The sequence below is a fragment of the Chrysemys picta genome, chromosome 13 (assembly GCF_011386835.1).
Source record: "Chrysemys picta bellii isolate R12L10 chromosome 13, ASM1138683v2, whole genome shotgun sequence".
Lineage (NCBI taxonomy): Eukaryota > Metazoa > Chordata > Testudines > Emydidae > Chrysemys > Chrysemys picta.
Window position 1 is genome coordinate 27,283,755 of NC_088803.1, and position 15,905 is coordinate 27,299,659.

The following is a 15,905-nucleotide window of genomic DNA, read 5'->3' on the forward strand; positions in this document are numbered from 1 at the left end:
TCCCTGCAGAGAGCAGTACACAGAGCACAAATTAATGACAATCACATACACCATCACCAGGGCCAGTTTCGTCTTCCATCTCTGAAAGAGTGATGGCTACTCCATACATTTCCGCAGGTGCCCCTCTGGTGTAATTGAGTGGCCCTGTGTGTGTGATGCTGCCTTCTAGAAAGGACAAGTTTGACTTGCAGGGAAGATAAAAGATATACGGTGCCTAGTCAAAGAAGCCTCTTATTTGGAGCAAAAGGGCCTGCCTTTGAATGTATAGGTGTGTAAGTGTGGTTTTTACTCACTACAGTCATTGAGTCTGCAGCACAGGAAATTACACTAGAAAACTAGCTCAGCATTGATTCTGTGGGCTGAGACTTGGCAATGCCTTACTGCAGTGCCTTGGCTTTGCATTTAGAGTACTCCCTTTGAAACATAGACCAAGCTTGCTTAGCTATCGAGAGATTCTAAGATCACAGCCAGCATGGAACGGCTGCAGGTGCTGGCAGCACCCTCCAATCTGCTTAACACTGACAGCATTCCAAGCTCTCCTCCGTGTGCTACACCAGCCCTGTCTTAGCCTTGCAGCTTAACAGTAGGAGCACCCCAGTCCCCGAGTCCCTTTGAATTGTTCCCCTGTGGTATCCAGCCCCTGACACTGCCTGCTCACTGAAATCCCAGAGCCTCTGCCCCCAAAGGAGCTGTGTGCCCCAGTTTTAACTTAAACCACAGCTCCTGTAAACCACACAGCACTTGTGAGTAAGTATTATAAAACAAAAGAAGGTTTATTTAAGAAAGAATGGAGATCCAACTAGAAACAAGAGAGAGTGGTGGGAACAGAAGGATACAATACAAACCAAAATCATAAAACATGAACTAGGGCCTGCACTTACTAATAGTTCCCTTTCCTAGCTAATGAAGTAGGTTTTCTCTCCAAAGTTCAGTCTGTTGCAGAGCTGGCTGTCTGCCCAGGAACCAAGATCCAAACATTCATGAAACACCTCTGCTTAATAAGATGTCTCCTCAGTGAATGGATGCAAAGGATCTTTCCCCGCCCTGCCATATCAGTCTTTTGGCTTTATTCCCAGCCACGGCAGTCCCCTTGCTGTTATAATGGTCCTTGGTACTTCCAAGTGATTTCAATGGTTTGTTTGTCTTTGATGGTTTTCCACTGACTTTTCTGTGTGTTGCAGAGATGGACAACGGAGCAATGCATTATATAATGGGCTAGCCAGGGAGGGGTGTCAACTCCCTCCAGCTTGAATGGGCCATCACCACAACATATGATTCCCTGGTGACTCAGTTTCCCTCCAGTTCCAGTTAAATTATTCCTTAAATATCACCTGTACACCCCTTTCACAATGATTATGAGTACTGTTAAGTTACAAGCTTTCAGCAGAAACCCTTATAGATACATACCAGAAAAGTGATGTATGGGGTGCAGTGAGTGTGTCAGGTTTGAAACAGGAAGTAGCTCCTGTGCCCTTGATGACTCCTCTGCTGGACCCAGGCAATGCAGAGGAGGAAGCTGCCTGATTTAAATGTAGAGGGGACAAGGGAAGTAGGGGGAGAAGGGTGTCAATGCATGGATGAGACAATGGTGTAGGGGGTGGTTTTATTAAGAACTGGGGAATCTTTTGGGACAGGAGGAGCCTATACAAGGGATGGGCTCCATCAAAACCAAAATGGAACCAGACTGTTAGCATGTAAAATTAAAAAGGTTGAAGAGGATTTTTTTAAACTTAGGGCTTGGGGAAAGCTGGCAGGTGTGGAGGAGCACACGGTTCAGGCGGAGACGTTTCTTAGAGATGAATTTATTAAAGAGGAGCTCCATATCCTAGTAAAGAAGTCAGTAAAGTACAGGTAGGAGCTTGTGAGGAACAGCCAAACATAGAAGTTAAATATAGTACATGGAGGCAAGCAACTGAATATTGACAAAATGTACAAGTGCTTATATACAAATGTTAGAAGTCTAAATACTAAGATGGGTGAATTTGAGTACCTGGTATTAAATGAGACTATTGATATAATAGGCATCATGGAAACATGGTGGAATGAGGATATCAAAGGGACACAGTAATACCAGGGTACAACATATATAGGAATGACAGAGGAGGTCACACTGGTCTGGGAGTGGCGCTATATAGAATCATAGAACTGGAAGGGAGCTCGCTTGAACAATAAGAGTATAGCAATAGGGATACTACCAAACACCTGACCAGGATGGTAACAGTGAGTGTGAAATGCTCAGGGAGATAAGAGAAGCTACAAAGGCAGAAAACACAATAATAATGGGGGATTTCTAATACCCCCATATCAACTAGGTACGTGTCGCCTCAGGAAGGGATGCAGAGATATAATTTCTAGATACTATAACTGACTGCTTCTTTGAGAAGCTAGTCCCAGAACCTACAAGGGGAGAGGCAATTCTTGATTTAATCCTAAGTGAAGCACAGAATCTGATCCAAGAGGTGAATATAGCAACCATAATATAATTAAATGTAATATTCCTTGTAGGGGGAAAATGCCAAAGAAACCCCCACAGTAGCATTTAACTTCAAAAAGGGGAACTATCCAAAAATGAAGAACAGGAGTACTTGTGGCACCTTAGAGACTAACACATTTATTAGAGCATAAGCTTTCATGGACTACAGCCCACTTCTTCGGATGCATATAGAATGGAACATATATTGAGGAGATATATATACACACATACAGAGAGCATAAACAGGTGGGAGTTGTCTTACCAACTCTGAGAGGCCAATTAATTAAGAGAAAAAAAAACTTTTGAAGTGATAATCAAGCTAGCCCAGTACAGACAGTTTGATAATAAGTGTGAGAGTACTTACAAGGGGAGATATTACAACAGAAAAACTTCAAAAACAGACTCCAAAGAGAGACTGCTGAGCTAGAATTGATATGCAAACTAGACACAATCAACTCCGGTTTGAATAAGGACTGGGAATGGCTGAGCCATTACAAACATTGACTCTATCTCCCCTTGTAAGTACTCTCACACTTATTATCAAACTGTCTGTACTGGGCTAGCTTATCACTTCAAAAGTTTTTTTTTCTCTTAATTAATTGGCCTCTCAGAGTTGGTAAGACAACTCCCACCTGTTTATGCTCTCTGTATGTGTGTATATATATCTCCTCAATATATGTTCCATTCTATATGCATCCGAAGAAGTGGGCTGTAGTCCACGAAAGCTTATGCTCTAATAAATTTGTTAGTCTCTAAGGTGCCACAAGTACTCCTGCTCTTCTTTTTGCGGATACAGACTAACACGGCTGTTACTCTGAAACCTATCCAAAAATGAGAAAGCCAGTTAAACAGAAATTAAAAGCAACGGTCAAAAGGGTGAAATGTCTGCAAACTGCATGGAGACTATTTAAAAACACCGTAATAGACACTCATATCAAATATATATCCCAAATTAAAAAAAAACAGTAAGGGGGAAAAAACGCCACCATGGCTAACCAGGCGAGTAAAAGAGGCAGTTAGAGGCAAAAAGGCATCCTTTAAAAACTAGAAGTCAGCTCCTAATGAGGAAAATAGAAAGAAGCATAAACTCTGGCAAGCCAAGTATAGAAGTATAATTAGGCAGGCCAAGAAGGAAATTGAAGAGCAATTAGCTAAAGACACAAAAGCTAACATTTTTTTAAGTATATCAGAAGCAGGAAGCCTGCCAAACAATCAATGGGGCCACTGGACGATCGAGGTGCTAATGGAGCACTTTAGACCCCCATCTCCCCTGCCCATGACCCTACCCACTAGACCACACAACCGCTCCTACAAAGCAGTACAGTGGTTTGGGTCCTATGTAATCAGGACTTTTCCACACTCTTTATTTCCCCCCTCTCATTATTAATGGAAAAAAGCTAATTTAAGAAAGCGTTCCAGGGCTCTTTATCTCGAGTCTTGTATTAGCCATCTCTAGCTGTAAGTTGCCAAGGGACCCTGATTAGCCGCTGCCAGCTTTCAGACAGCACAGATTTCTAGCTCCCCAAAGCCAGGCTCTGGAAGGGGCTTTCACCCTCTGCACATGGATAGGAAAAAGGATATAGATTAAATCACCAGATGTAATTAAAAGCAAGAGAGGGCTAATCTCAGCGTGAGGGTGACTCCGCAGACTTCAGGGAGTTTATGCCAGGGATGCATTTGGCCCCAAAGTCATGCTAGAAATACACCTCTACCCCGATATAATGCTGTCCTCGGGAGCCAAAAAATCTTACCACGTTATAGGTGAAACCACGTTATATCAAACTTGCTTTGATCCGCCGGAGTGCGCAACCCCGCCCCCCACCCCCCGGAACACTGCTTTACCGCGTTATATCTGAATTCATGTTATATCGGGTCATGTTATATCAGGGTAGAGGTGTACATGTAAAAGTTGGGCAGAGCTGGGACCTTTCTGGCGGGCACAGGTGTAACTGGGCTGTGTTTCCTTTGAGGTCTGAATGGTTTCTGCTCTCAAGCAGCTGAGTTCTAATCAGAGCATTTATCACCACCTCGTACAGAAGGTTCCCAGTGCTAGCCCCTGTGGCTATCACTGCGAGTCATTCCCATAGGCATCATTAAGGGCCTGATGCAAACCCATGGAAGGCAGCAGGAGGACACCTGATTCCTACCTCAGGCGCTTGCGCAGACCCTGTGTTCTGATGATCAATAAGCGATGGCTACATGGGATGCCAGAACAGCCCCCTAGACCCCACCTTGGGCAGCAGCTCAGGCCTGGCCCTTCAGCTGAAGGGGAGACTCCCCTAATGCACCCAGCCAGAGGCACGCTGCTGCAGATGGAGGAAGGGGAATATCTCCTTGGGACCCCTCTAGACATCAACTGTTGCCCCCAAGCATGATATTGCTGATTGCTGTTATCTCTTAGCATGTGAAACTACACGCAGGATCAGCCATCCAGTCCTTTCTTCACTAGCAGGGCCAGTGCAGCCGATGCCCGGCGATCCGCCTCACTCTGGGCTAGGAGCAGTGTGTCATGGTTACTGCTGACGCTGGTGTCAGGTGGTGTGCCGTGCCTGCTGACTCGGATCCAGGGCTCCAAAGCCAGAAGGGACCATGTGACCATCTAGTCTGACCCCCTGTAGAACAAAGGCCAGAGACCTGCCACAGATAGTCCCTAAAGCTTTTAGAACATCATCCCATCTTGCGTTAAAAATGGCCAGCACTGGGGAATCCCCCATGCCCTTTGGTGCCTCGTTCCAATGGAGGAGCGATAGCCACTCGAGCTTGCACCCCAGAGGATCGGTGCCCTAGCCCCAGCCCCAGGGGGGAAGCATGGTCCAGTAGTTAAGATGTTTGCTAGGAAGCCATAAGACCTGTGTTCAATTCCCTGCTTTGCTACTGGCTTCCTCTTGCCTTAGGCAGGTCTCCTGGGGCTAGGCTCACAAAGGGGACTTAAGCATAGCAATGCCTCACTACTAGGCACCCTGCTGCTCAGTGGGATTCGCAGCCAGAGCTAGGTACCCAGCTTCCCTGTATAAAGCCTGGAGAGCATTAGGTGCCTAAGAATGGGATTTGCAAAGGCTGCGTAAGGTAGCTGATAAGAAATGTCAAGGAGAGGGGTGGACTCTGTTTGATTCAGAGCAGTGTCATAGGGTGAAGATGGACTGCAGCCCCACAGGTAACAAGATCTGCTCACCTCCCCAGGTTTGAACATTATTTTAGTCACATGACCAGAAAGGTACATGTCTCCCTTGGGCCAGGCCCGGCGTGTGCTGGACAGATGCTGGGGAAGCCGCAGTGGGATGCAGAATGCAAAAGGCACCTGTAGGGAAGACCTGACTTACCAGGAAGTTGCCCCAGCTAGGAAGGGCTGGAAGCGGCCTGCTAACACAGAGAATTGATTTGAACTGTGCAGACTTTATTTTGGGACTTGAGGTTATATTCTGAGCTTTCATGTTAATCAACCCGGATGCTACAGAGGGCTGTTTAAACAGGGAAGCCCTGGTGAGGCGAAACTGCAGGCAGACTACTGCGGTGCAGAGCCACACCAGGCCATGAGGGAGCGCTCAGGAGGCAGTGACCAGGTTACACTCAGGGACTTGAACCCAGGTTTCCATCCCCCCAGATAGCAGGCCATTCATCTGATTTTAAGCCGGCCCGTCCTGGTTGTGTGTGGTTTGTCTCCTGCTTGGTACTGATATAAAACCAGACATGGTTTTGTCCTGTATCATGCACAGAGGAAGCTGTTTTGGAGACCGTGCCACTCCACCTCCACCAGTATGGGCAGGGTCACACAGGAGGGGGCAGGGACAACCGAGGGGAGGTTGTCCTGTATTCTGGGAGTGCGTCCGTGACCACCCTACTCCAGAAGAGTGTCCGAACCACCAGGCTATTGGCTCAAATAAGCTAGGGTGGGGTAGGGTCTCTCAGTCTCTCCTCTGATGATGTTTGACTTCTGTCACAGCGCTCTGAGGCAGAGAAGCTGGAGCACAAGGCTCAGGATTGGCTTGCACATTCGTGGGCAGGAATCTCTTGACATCCCTGGCCGCCTGTGAAAGGGGGGATACTGTGGCAGGCAGGGAAAGGCCTCAGCCCAGATGGCAGGTTAGGCCGAAGCCTTCACATTGTAAGGCCCCAAATCTGTCACCTTCAAGAAGCAAAGCTCCTGTTCTTGCACACACACACACACACACTACTGATCAAGAATGAGCTGAAGGGATTGCAGCAGATAGACGCCATTAACGCAGACCAGACAGAGCAGTGCCGAGAAATCCCAGTGCAAGCTCTGCTGACACGCACGCTCTGATCGAGTACTGAGGCCCAGCCTTTGATTGCCTCATTGCACGTCCATTGCCTACATCTGGGGCTGAGCATCAGTCCTGGGAGACGGGAATCCCCTATGCTGCTCATTTAGCAAGGACACAGGCCGTGCAATGAGGCTGTGCCAAATATCGAAAGGCAATGATTCACAATGGCTGCTCATTAGCCACAGTTTACGCAGGAGAGCTGAAGAAGCGCTGCCAACTCTCAGGATTTTAGCATGAGTCTCATGCTCTTTTTCATTATGGCCTCAGCTCCAGGAGTCATGTGATTATGTGAGAATCTCAGCTCTCATCTAAAAAACAAAACATGTTTCTAGCCCTCGTGGCTGAAGGGAAAAGGCCTCACAACATGACCCCAAAGGCTCACAAGGTCCCCACATTTATTATTTTTTTAAGTCTCATGATTTGGGGGGTTGGCATTGGCGATAGTAAATTCCAGCCCGCAGACTAGTGGGACCCCTTGAGCCAAGTAATAATCACTAGAGGTTTCTCAGGTCATTTCTCTCCTCTCCCTTTTCTCTTTGCTATAGTATTCTTTACTGACTCGATTTCAGACATTTGTGCTATTACCCAGCACATCTCACTGCGGCGCTTCATAACACAGGCAGGCCCAAACTCCTCTTCTGAACTCCCACAAACTTTGGGGCAGTGGGGAGCGGTCTAGAATCTGAACACACGTCTAGATTATGTGGCTGGCTCCTTCCTTCCAGCATATCAAATCAAACCCGCAGATCTGAGAGCCCTGAAATGTAGGGGGATTAAAGCCCAGATCATGCTTCGGGTCACTTGTAGTTCATGAGCAACAAGCAAATCAGTCATAACTGCCTCCCACCCAGATCTCCTTATCCTCCTCAGTGCATGATGCAAACCGCTCAGATTCATGAGTCTGTAAGAGAAACGACCTTGCTGTTTGAATGAGTAGCAAAAGGAAGGCAGGCTTGGCCACTCCATTGCCTAGAAGCAGGGCTCCCCTTGGGCTGGATGCCTCTCACAATGACTCCCTTTTTGTCTCTGTTACCTCGAGCCTTCTCTCTGTTCCGGCGCTCCTTGTAACTAAGAAACAGCTCGCAGCCGGCGTTGGACGTGCCTGATGTATCCTGCGGTTTCTAGGGACATCGACTCTCTCCCTCCATGCTATTGACCATTTTGTTTCTGTGACTTCTCCTACCAGGGGCTTCACAGACCCCGCAGTAGCCAGTCCAGGTTTATCCCACAGCCACCTTGTCCGCTTCGCCCAGGAGGGGGCAGTGTGCAAATGGATCCCAAACGTTCAGGATGACGTGACCACGGCAGTCGATGGGGGCTGAGTCAGGCCAGTGTAGAAGGCTATGGAACCACTCCCTTAACAACCAAGGCCAGGCAGACTACACTGGCCACTTCTGCACAGCAATCACACAGCTTTCCCCTAGCAACGAGCAAAAGAAAGGCTCTTTTCGCTCCTTTCAATAGCTTATTGCAGGGAAGAAAGAGTCAAGTGCACGACCCAAAGCCCAGCCAGAGGGAAGAGCCTGTATTAGTGTCTGCCAGATAGCCTGTCAGACCTAAGAGGACTTTTCCATCCTCCTGAGAGTATGAGCTACTAGTTAACAGCTCCCTCTGGTTTCCATGCAGCATGTGGCCAAGACTCCCTCAGAGCCACCTCAGTATTCATTGCGCTAGGAGGGGTTGGTCTGTGCACTGCCAGGCAAGTCACTCAGGCCATCACCCCCATCCTTCCAAAAGTGCCATGGGGTCTTTAAAGGCCACGAGTGCCCAGAACCTCCAGTTCCAGTCTCCTCAGAAATAGGGCACCTTCCACAGCACAGCACCCCCTAGTGTTAAGCTGGGGCATTGTGTCTGCACAGTGATGAAAGGGAGAGTGCCTGTTACTCAGCCCTGGTCTACACTACGAGTTTAGGTCGAATTTAACAGCGTTACATCGATTTAACCCTGTACCCATCCACACAACGAAGCCGTTTTTTTCCGACTTAAAGGTCTCTTAAAATCGATTTCTGTACTCCTCCCCTGATGAAGGGATTAGCGCTGAAATCAACATCGCCGGGTCAAATTTGGGGTAGTGTGGACGCAATTCGACAGTATTGGCCTCCAGGAGCTATCCCAGAGTGCTCCATTGTGACCGCTCTGGACAGCACTTTGAATTCAGATGCACTAGCCAGATACACAGGAAAAGCCCTGGGAACTTTTGAATTTCATTTCCTGTTTGGCCAGTGTGGCGAACTCAGCAGCACAGGTGACCATGCAGTCCCCCCAGAATGTTTCTACGTTCCCCCTGTCATCTCCATCCCTGAGGTTTGCAGATTAGAAGGCGAAAAAAACGCACTCGCGATGACATGTTTTCTGAGCTCATGCAGTCCTCCTGCACTGATAGGGAACAGCGTAATGCATGGAGGCATTCAGTGGCAGAGGCCAGGAAAGAATTGCTGTGTTTGCTTAATGGCAAAAGTATCATGCCTCGCTAGTGATCCTGCCCAAGCCAGGTCTCTGTGTCAGCCTTGTGCGGGGGCATGACCGCTTTGTGAGCAGGAAGGCCATAGATATAGACATTGCATTTGGTAGCTTCTGTAGCTAGAGAAAACATTCCTGTGCATTCGGCAAAGTCTGTGGCAAAAAAAGAGAAGCCCCGTAGTATAGTGGTTATCACATTCACCTAACACACAAAAGCCCTGTAGTGTAGTGGTGATCACATTCACCTAACACACAAAATGTCACCAGCCCAAAACTGGGCGGAAACAGGTCACTGTTCCTTTTTCTGACTCCCCTCCTGCATTTTTAGTCTTAGAACAGACTGTGCCGTGAAATTTTACTTTGAATTATATCAATTAGGAGTTAAATAATATGGAAGCTCTCTCTCAGTTATAGTCCCAGGTTCCTTACCCTTTCAGCTGCTCTGATAAATTAACATTTTTGTTAGGGGCGGGGAAAAATTTTCATGAAGCCTTTTATAGGGACTATTGCTATCTAGGACTTTGAAATAATCTTAACATGGCCCATAGAGTGCAATCCTTCGTTCTGGATTTGTCATTCCACAAGTTGAACTGCTCCTTACTACTGTCCAGGCTTCATGAGCCATGGAAGCAAGGGGCAGGCTGGGGTAGGTGCGACCACTTGGTAATGCCGGCTGGGAGAGCAGCCTGAGGCAGAAGCCTCCAGCTCGCATGATATTCCAGGCAGGACTGAATCTCCATGAGACGAAACGTAAAGAAGAGAATGACCTGGAGTCTCTCCCATTCGGCGCTCTAAGAGGAGGATAGCCATGTCTGTCCAGGCACCCCTGATTGACCTCACCGAGGTCTGCCAGCTGAGCGGGGCTGAGCAGGACCCCGGCTGGCAAGAGCCGGCGGACGGAGCCCCAGACCGGCAGCGGGCTGAGCCGCTCACCCTGCTGCCGGTCTGGGCTCCGTCCGCTGACCCGCTCAGCCCACTGCCTGCCTGGGGTTCCGATCATCCAGGCAGGCAGCGGCCTGAGCAGATCCGGTGATGGGACCCCAGAAAAAAGGCACGAAACGATTGTCTGCCATTGCTTTCACGGGGGGCAGGTGGTGGGGGGGGGCTGACGACATGTACCCAGAACCACCTGCGACAAAGTTTTTGCCCCATCAGGCATTGGGAGCTCAACCCAGAATTCCAATGGGCGGTGGAGACTGCGGGAACTGTGGGATAGCGACCCACAGTGCAACGCTCCGGAAGTCGACATTAGCCTCGGTACTGTGGACGCACTCCGCCGAGTTAATGGTCTTAATTGTCTTAAGTAGGGACACACACAATCGACTGTATAAAATCGATTTCTAAAAAATCGACTTCTATAAATTCGACCTAATTTCGTAGTGCAGACATACCCTCAGTCACCATTGCTGGGGAATCTGTAGAAATGTAACAGGCTTCTGTCGGAATCACTCTTCAGTCCTGTATGGTACAACAGAGAATTCCAGCCTTGCCACGGGATTTTTGAAGCATCCTACAGAATTGCCTGGCAAGGACAGAATTCGCTATCCAGTTCTAGTGGCCAGCTCAGAGGTAGCACCGCCGAGTGACTAGGGCAGGGACTGGGAGTCAGGAGACCTTGCTTCTATTCCCAGCTGGAGACCCTGGGCAAGTCTCTTTTCCCTCGCTGGATCTTGTGTCTGTCGTGTCTAGCGAGATGTGAAGGTCTTTGGAGCAGGGCTGTCTCTTGTTATAGGTATGTTCTCCAGCACACACCAGCCTAACACAGGAGCCAGTCTAGGGCAACGGGCAACAACTGAGCAGCTGCCATTTGAATTCATTCCACATGAGGCTTAATAGAAGCGACCAAGTTAAAAGCCAGGGCCTGCTTCAGTGGGCAGAAAGCGTCTGGTTTTACTGACGCTACACCACCATTCCCGCCAGATCTTCAGCACCTTACAATTAATAGGCTATTGAGAGCGAAGGCCAGGGACATTAAAAACGAAAGAGGTGATGCTGAGTGATGAACAGCTTTAGGATGTGGTTAAAATCAATGGTGCTGCCTTTAGCAGGAGACATGTGGTCAGCTGAATCATTTTAGAGAGGCCACAAGGATGGTCTTGACTTCACAGGGAATTGCAAATGCCATTTAACTGTTGGGGTTTACTTCTCCGACAATCCCGACCCTAGACCCTGACTTGTTGGCTTGGCTTTGCATTGGGCTGCCCCCTGCTGGTACTGCATCCACTCTGCAGGCTTTATTTTCCCTCGCAGTCCACAGACCATGTCTGACTCTTGCTTTTACATCACTAGTCTGATCATTAGGGGCTGGGCTAGATCTGGTCGGCCACCAAAATTTCTGCTTTGGAGGAAATGCCATGATTTCAAATTTTGTTTCAATTCTGAATCGGGACACGTCAGCTTTCCAGATTTCCTCCAAAATGAAATGGTTGGGAAAAAAATTGTTTTTGGTGGGGGGGGAGGGGGGGGTCAGTCGAAAAGTTTCATTTAGACAAAATAGAAACATTTTGTTTTGATGTAATCAACATGTTTCATTTCTAACTGGAGTATTTAAAACAAAATTAAATAATATTTCATAATAAAATAAAACGTGAAACTAAAAGTCACTGAGAAACAAAATGTCACATTTAGATTTTTTTGGTTCAAAACAAAGTTTTGCTGAAATCAGCCCACGCCTGTGGAATATTTTGATTTGGATGAACAGAGATTTTCTGATGGAAACACCTTCTGTCAGAACATTTTCAACCAGCCCTACTAAGGTTCAGCCTCCAGCAGCTGGTTAGTGGTACTGCTGTAGGGCGAAGCGTTCCATGGCTCCGCTAGAATACAGCTAATCTCCCCCTAACATCAAACTACAGCCAGTCCCCCCAGTGCAGGGCCAAGACTTAGAGAACATTACCTGAGGCACCTAAATGTCAATGTTTGGGCCCAAATTTCTAACCTTTGCTCCTGTAGCCTCTCTATCCTTTCCGCCCATCATTTAACAGTGCTCTGAATGGTACCAATGTTTGCGGAAGTCACTGATAGAGGGATCTGAAGGTAGCTGGATCATCAGTGCATCAACTCTTTCACAGAACCAATAGGGGAGCAACTAAGCGGCAACAAAGTGTTTGCAACTGCCCAAGGCATCAACCTAATGTTCAGTTCTACAAACCAAGAGAGAACATGGTTACAAAACAGCCCTGGAAATGACAGTTTGACATCATCTGGCCAAGAAAAACAAACCATTTGCCTCCAAATCACTTCCCCCCATGGTCCTGGAGCCTGATAAAGTGACGGATGTCACTGGCTGTGACATGTGGACTTTTAGCAGAGGGCAACCTAATAATAGTCCCATTATCAAACAGGCTGACTCACTGCGCTGGCTGATGAAGATTGGAAGGAAACCCTGGATTATTACCTGGAATTGGTGTCACATTTACAGACCCAGAGACAATGGGCTCTGGCTTTAATAATTGCAGATGGAAAGCAGCTAAATCATCCTACTGAAAGAGCCACTTATAGTTTCCAAACCCTATAACTCAGACATGCTGCATTTCATGACCCCAGGTGCAGGCCTACTAACAACTGCCTTCTGAATTCAACCTTGGGGACCATGTCTATGAAATGGAGACCCAGAATTTATATCCCCTTCATAGCTCTGGCCAGCTCCTAGCTTTCTGCGTCAGCCTGGCTGTGCCTTTGTCTCCTCCAGGAGCTGAGTCCTTCACCAAAATGCTGGGAAGCCAGGAAGCCACTAGCTGGAATCTGGCAGCCCAGAAAAACCCAAAAGGATGTATGCTGCCTAGGTGTACGGGGAGACGATCAGTCACTGACCATCCCATCCAATAAGGGAGAATGCCCAGAGGTTTGTTGATGTAGCCATTCTTGTTATCAACCCAGGAACTATGCCGGCAATTACATCCCACACTGACGGACACCTTACAAACGCCTAGCCAGATAGAAGCTCCTCCAAGGACTGCCATGCCATGGTGCCATCTCTAGCAGCATGCCAAGCAGAGCTGATGAAGTGGTTCAGTCTGTAACACGGCATGTGCCAGCAGGGGCCAGGAATCCTCCAGCCACATGTTCCAAGCATTGATGGCAAAGGGCCTCTTTGGAATGGACCAAAGGGCTGCATCTTATACCCATTGTGCCACTTCCCTCTCCACAATCTCCGTCGGATATGGTGGGGGAGGGAGGAAGTTTGCCTGACCTCTATCCACAAAGTAAAGTAAGTGAGGCAGGGGGAAGGGAGAATCAGCTGTGGAGATCTGGGGGAGGTCTACATTACAAACTTACATTGGTATAACTGCGTTGCTATGGGATGTGAAAAATCCACACCCCTGAGTGATGTAGTTATACTGACCAACCCCCGGTGTAGACAGTGCTCTGTCGCTGGGTGAAGCGCTCCGGTTGACAGTTTCACTAAAGCGCTACAGCCGCGCGGCTGCACTAGTGTAGCTTTGGAAGTGTAGACCGGCCATTGGGTTAGCAGACAATACAGGACTGCACCACCCAGGCAATATGACAGGAAAGGATAACCTCAAAAATAAGCCTCTGGGTTGGTGCAGGGGAAAGCAAAGGGTGCAAAATGGGGGGAGGCCTATTAGTTAATAGAGAATACTTCGAGTACTTAATATACAAATAGCTACAAATATCTTCTCCTCCAACAGAAGTCCCACTCAAACCTAAAATTATCATTAAGAGTAATACAACAAAATGTTATTTCTCAGACCATTGATATGGGAGAGAAGCTGAGCCCGGATTAGGGGGTGGGGCTTCTCTGACTAGGGGTCCTACATAGGTAGCTAGCCAGTCAGGCAGTGGCACAGGAGCCAGCAAACAAACAGAGCTGTAAACGGGGGAGTTTGAGTGGGAGTTTGTAAGGGGAACTTGAGGGGAAGACTAGGAGAACCAGGCAGAGGAACAGACAGGCTAGTGAAGGGAGTGTGTGCTGTTCAGGCAGTGTTATGGTGGTCATTGGGGATTTGTTTTGCTGTGGGTGGTGGTGATGTGGTGTGGGTTGGTTTGTGTTTCCCAGATTTACAGCATTTAGGTGGGAAGCCTATGACAGATACAGAGGCAGCAGTGGTAGTGACCCAAGCAGTGGAAGACACAATGAAGATGACTGGATGTGGAAGCTGTGGCATGTACATGATCCTGGAGGGGGTACCTGAAAAGAGTTTTGTCTGCATGAAGTGCCGCCTGATAGAGCTGATGGAAGAAAAGATCCGAGGACTGGAGATGCAGGTGGAAACTCTGGTTGAGTTTAGAAGGGGCTTCGAGCGGATGATGGAGCAAAGACATGAGGAGGCTGAAGGGAAAAGTTCAGACTTGCAGATGGAAGCAGGCCCAAAGAACTCTGAGGGGAGACTGCTGGCTGAGGAAAGTGGACAGTGGAAACATGTGACTAAGAGAACCAGGCAGAGGAAAAGACCGGCTAGTGAAGGAGAAATAGAGCTCAGGAACAGGTTTGAGGAGTTGGAAAATGAAGGAGCACAGCAGTTGGTCGCTGAAGGTGAGAGGGCAAGGAAGAAGAGAAGAGCAGCTAGTCCTATAGGAAGAGCGGAAGAGTCAATGGAGATAGCAACACCAAATATGAGCCACAGGAGAATACGGGATGGGTTGCGGAGGATTGCAAGGGAGAATAGGAATCGAGAGGACTTGCAGCAAGTGGGAACAGGGGATAGATTGGAGAATCGCACCATCACCAGGAAAAGGCAGGTCTATGTGATTGGGGACTCCTTACTGAGAAGAATAGATAGGTTTGTAACCAGAGCTGATCCAGAGAACTGAAGGGTATGCTGTCTGCCAGGTGCTAAGATACGGAATGTGGACCTGAAGCTGAAGAGGATCCTAACGGGAGCAGGAAAGAATCCACTAATTGTCCTTCATGTGGGAACAAATTATACGGCTAGATTCTCACTGGAACGTATCAAGGGAGACTATGCCAGGCTGGGGAAGATGCTTAAGGAAATCGAGACTCAGGTGATCTTCAGTGGGATTCTGCCTGTTCCTAGAGAAGGGCAAAATGGTGTGACAAGATTATGGCGATCAACAGATGGCTCAGGCAGTGGTGCTATAAGGAGGGCTTTGGAATGTATGGCCACTGGGAGGCATTCATGGACAGAGGACTGTTCTCTCGGGATGGACTTCACCTGAGTAGGGAGGGAAATAGACTTCTAGGATGGAGGCTGGCACAACTGATTAAGAGAGCTTTAAACTAAGAATTGGGGGGAGATGGTTGGGAGATGTCCAGGTAATCTCCACGCCAATTTTAACATTGAGAGGGAAGAAAATGAAGTAAGAAAGGATACAGCCGTGGGTAGGAGAATGGACATAAGGAGGAAGGGTAGTGTAGATACCAGTCTAATAGGTGATAATGGCAGTAGAATGTCTGGGCCTACTCAGGTAAAGAATGTGAGCAAAGCCAAACAGCAAAAATTAAGATGTTTGTACTCAATGTGAGGAGCCTAGGTAACAAAATGAAGGAACTAGAGTTACAGGTGCAGGAAGTGAACCCAGATATTATAGGGATAACAGAAACATGGTGGAATAGTCGTCATGACTAGAGTACAGATATTGAAAGTGTATGTGCTGTTTAGGAAAGACAGAAATAAAGGCAAAGGTGGTGGAGTAGCATTGTATAGCAATGATGAGGTAGATTGTAAAGAAATAAGAACGGATGGAATGGATAAGACAGAGTCTGT